Source organism: Acipenser ruthenus, chromosome 13 (genome assembly GCF_902713425.1).
Source record: "Acipenser ruthenus chromosome 13, fAciRut3.2 maternal haplotype, whole genome shotgun sequence".
In the NCBI taxonomy this organism is placed as follows: Eukaryota; Metazoa; Chordata; class Actinopteri; order Acipenseriformes; family Acipenseridae; genus Acipenser; species Acipenser ruthenus.
Genome location: NC_081201.1, coordinates 35529305 through 35534304, shown reverse-complemented (window position 1 = coordinate 35534304; position 5000 = coordinate 35529305). Strand labels below are relative to the sequence as shown.

General features: G+C 37.6%; 1 protein-coding gene across 19 annotated transcripts in view; it reads left to right on the top strand.

Moving 5' to 3' along the window:
* LOC117418417 (transcription factor COE3) overlaps positions 1-5000 on the top strand; it is a 97353-nt gene that overhangs the window by 72723 nt on the left and 19630 nt on the right. The gene's annotated exons all lie outside the window — the stretch shown is intronic.

Below are 5000 nucleotides of genomic sequence, written 5' to 3'. Positions count from 1 at the left end.
TCTTGCCCTTCACCTACCCTCAGTAAACACCACCCTTTAGCTGCAAGCTGATAAATCTATTAATTACCACACTGCTGTAGGTGTAAAAGAAACTCCCAGACTGTGAGAGAGAATGTACATTACAGCCGAAAAAAATTTAGGAGAAGGAAATCGGAGCTTATCTGCTGGCAGGGGTGAGGGGGAGGGAAGGGGAGGTCACAGCTTGTCTGACCTGGAAGCTTCTGTCTGATTTGCACTGCTCTGAAATTGACAAGGACAATGACATAATCATTGGAAATTACTTTCACTCCTTGAAAACCAGGCCAAGGCCCCACTGTAGCCCACAATATGAAAATGATGTGGTCCCACAGAAGGGGAGAGTTTGAATCCCGAGGGCAGCTGTTTCCTATCAGAGTCCCACCAAGCTTGCAGTCTGGCTTGGCACTCTAACATTTAACCTTCCCAGCATGACGAGACCATAGGGCAACAAGGCTCTGGGATAATGAAACAAGAGTGTAGTGTGGTGTGTAAAGCCTGTGGAAGGTATATAAGTTAAGACATTAATGGCTTATATAAAGCCTTATAAAAGCGCCAGGTCTCAAAGAATGGACCCCATTAGTCATACATACTAAGCGGATTGTGATGATTCTCATCAGGCTAAGGGAAAATGTAGCCCTGTATATCTGTGTTGTTTTTTTTTCTCCCTGTTCCTTCCAGCCATCATAAAGATACAATTACCTTGGGAGATTGTGGCAGTTCAGTTGATTAGCACGGTGAATTAAAAGAATGAGTCACAAATGACATGTCCAGCTCTTCTCTACAAGTCTTTTGTATTCCCAGTGTGCCTCACCCCTGTTGTAAGAAGGTCAGAATTAGAGAGAGCTAACAGTTTTCAAGCAGCTAGCACTTAGTAGCAGAATTAACAATCACTCTATATGTAATTGCCAGTTAATAGTAAATTGCCTTCTGGAATGTAAAATACAATATGAACTGGTGGAGGGGTAAAATGAAATTAATGAGAATTTTTTGCTGTATTTAAGAATGAATGTGCAAATTGATAAGCAGGACAGCAATGATTATTGCATTAATAATTTGAATTTCTTTGTTAAATATTTAGACATGCTAGTTTCATTTTTTTTACTAAATCGTGCAGCTCAAAGAATCGAAAAATACCCGTAATAGTTTTATACTTTCAATATAATTACATGCATTTTTAAATCCATTTATAAATACAAATAAATAAATACATAAATAAATATATAAAGTAGGTTAACACAGAAGTCGTTTTCTAATTAGATTTAAACAGCGCTACGTTCTATTGATTAAAACAAATTACATTTTTTTTACACTTGTAATTATAATTATTTTATAAACAGTCGCTTTGAACTGGAAATGGAAAACAAAATAAACTGTAGTTTTGGCATGGTGAATCATTTTTGTTAAGCAAATGCATTTTAATGGCTGCTCATTTAACAAAAGGAATTCAAGGAAATTGATGTTAGCTTTGCTTCAAGCATGGTTCCTCAGCATGCCATGAATACAGCTCATTTAGAACTCTTAATGGTGACCTCCCTCACCCAAACGTTTTGTTGACCCACCCTCATTTTAGAGACTTCTTTCGCTCAATTAAAGAAATTATCACAAATTACTAGGAGTCAACATGCCGTTTGCAGCAGACTAAGCCCTGTAACCAAACACAGATATTGGCAGGCGGTGGTAAACATGTCCTAAATGGACACAGAGACAGACTGAATGTTGAATACATGGAACCATTCCCAGCTCTGCAACACATTTGCTAGATGCGAACATAAATGATTTTTTCTGCACAAAGAGTTGCATTCAATATAGAGACTATCTCAGCCATTATAAAAAAAAAAATAAAAAAAGGACATTGGTTATCAAAAAATACTACCTACATAAACTACATTTTCCAGTTCCCTCCATTTGGTCACATTTTTCCTTTCTAAAGCTTTCCTTTCTTATACTGGCAAGCTTCCACCAGCGATCCCCCCTGGCCCCCCTGCCTCTCACTTCTCTCTTTGAGCAAAGGTCTCATGTTGCTGAAGTGTTTTAAAGATCTTTTGTGTTCATTCAAATGTGATTCTGTCAATGGCACTGGTACACTATTTAGAGTCGATAGCTCCTTTTTCCATCATAGCCAACACAAGCTAGCTGTCTTATAGGCCAGCGCTCTTTATACAAATTACTTGTGTTCAAGCAGCTAATGACTGTTAATTGCCTCCCACAGATATTATTATAACATACTATTTTTACTGGGACAAGAGTTGTTCTACAATGTTAATCTTTTAATATTGTATTGACGACATTGTAAAAATAAAAAAAGTCATGAAAAACAACAAGTTACTAAAATAAAAAGCCCTTGATGGAGTACATCTGCAAGACAGTTATCTTAAATGTTCTAGCTTTTCAGAATATGACTTTATAGAAACGAAAGAAGCTGCCAGTAATGCTTCAGTACCTCTTATACACATGGTTATTTACAACACGGGGTCAGAGGATTTTATTTTTAACGCTACCACGTTATTAGTCTGCAGAATGTTCTACTTTTGTATTATCGGTATGCAGTCGTGTCTTTGTATCCTACAAATATCCCTATGCTCTTACATTCTTACTTTAACCTTGCTCGTCCTGCCACATCTTTTGTCACTGTAAGGCAGTTTCTGCTGTGTCTAATACCTGTATTGGTTATCCATTGATCAGGCCTGGTGTTGGAAGCAGCTGTCAGCTAAAAAAAAAAAAATCAAAGTGGGACAGATATGCTTGTCCTCCTGTCAGTAATGTTCTCTCTAATAAGTCCTCCGAAGCTGATCAGGCAATTTTAAAAGGCTCTTCCGGCTGATACCTTGAAACCAGTTTTAACACTGATTTCACAGAAATGGGCTGTTGTTGTTTTTTTGTATTATTATTATTTTTATTATTATTATTGACAGCTAAAGAGGAAAACAAAACACCTCACAGTATAATTGGTAACAATGCTTTTTTTGTCTTTTTATGCTTGTCTTTTTATTCTGATTCCCTAGACATGCCACCTTAAGGATGGCAAAAATCTTATTATACCGTATATATATTCTTTGTTCAAAGGTGCAGATACTGTACGTACCATTCTAAAATAAACCATAAATTATTTTAAATACACAGCTCTTTGTAATACTCTTGTGCTGACTTAAAACAATGACAGGTTTCATAAATAAAACACAGCACTGAAAATCATAATTCTATCAAAGCTATTGCTTTCTATTTAGGCATGGTCATTGATGGTCCTGCCTTTTATGCCTCACTGGAGGCCAGAGAAATAAGACATACCATTGGTGCTATCACACAAGTAGACTATTTGTCCTAATCAGTGACACCCATTTACTAGAATTGCTTAAAATGAACTATAGCTCATACAGATATCGTACATTTAGAAGCTCTCATTCATCATGTGAAAATTGAGGGCCAGTAAACTTTTCTTTTCCTCCGGTGGGATCATAGGCATGCATCAAAATGTTAAAAAATGATTGGTGAGAGGGAACTGTCACACATTTATCAGGGAAAAGGAACATTATTTGCTAATTTCCCAACCTGTACAGTGACAGGGTGCTTCATCTTTGGACCCATGGTGACCAGCACAGCCTTTTTGTTATTAGTACAAGTCAAGCGCTTTTTGGCTGCTCTAACAAGGCACATTTTTCTGTCATCACAGGGCACTTTATTTATTTATTTTCTCCAAAGGACTTTGACCAAAGCTTGTTCCGCACCTCATGATTGGCTGTGCTCAGCCAGTTTGTGGTGGCACTGGACGGAGAGAGGCCTGATAAATCACAAAGTTTTCTTGTCAAGGTGAAGGTATCGACTCTGCTGCACCAAAAACTGACAAAATGTAGTGGGGAGGAGACAGCAATTCATCATCCAAAAAGGACAAAGGGGTCATCTTGGTTTCACTCAATAAGTGCTGAAATTTTAAGTTTCAGACAAAGCCTATTCTTTTGGACTGAATTTCCGTCAGTGTTGAGGCAGTGTAGTGTTAAATTCACTTATCATAAATTCCTGAACAAATTCTCTCATTTTAAATATATTCTATTACAGTACAGTACACTTCTCATTGTTCATATTCAATTATGATTAATTGCTTGTTATGTTTGACCAAGCTGCAGAATAGATAAGGCAGAGGAACTATATGTCTGCTTTGCTTCCTTTTTCCTCACACAGTTAGGAAAGGGTAATGTCTACAGCTGATGAAAGACGGATATAATTGCGGAAAAAAGAAATTGCTGTCAGTTAATATGAGTCTCTTTTAGATGCTTACACAAGCAAAAGTGAGAACTAACTTAAAAGGATAGCAACACTGCCCAAAATAATTTAAACGTTTGATTTTCTTATCAAAAATCGTCTGCAAATGCTCTGTAGTGTACAATCTGTACATCCGATTTCCCCCACCCAGAGGCACTTTGTTGTCTCTGATCTTAGACTATCTGATACAGCGATTCCTTACGGTTTTCCCTAACCGCAGGGCTGGGTTTGGTAGCTGTAGTTTGAGTATAACTATAAAAGCCATAATCAAAGGCATTCTACGAGGTATGTAAACAGAGTTGTTTGAATGCAATCCAATAGTTGTCAACAAGGGCATTTTTTATGAAGAAGACAATGAGCTGTCCCCCTTTCAGTGTCTAGTGTCACATCACAGTGCTATTATTTACTGTCAGGTACTCTCGAGTGGGAAGACAATCCCTCTGCGCTAAGCCCAGTTAGGATGCCTGTGTGAATGCCTGGGGACAATGTCAGGGTTATGGAAGAGGTAGTTCCTGTCTTCCAATTAAATGCCTAACGTGACACTTTTCCCACTGTCAGGGGGGTGTGCTTTGAGGAAAATTTCATGCCATTATTTGATCGAATGTAATTATTAAGTGACCTGTGAAATCCAAGTCTGTAATTGAAAAAAAGGCTGCAATTGAGCATGCAGTGGTTTTACAATTTATGGCACAATCAGGTAAAGACAGCAGAAAAAACACTGATGAGTT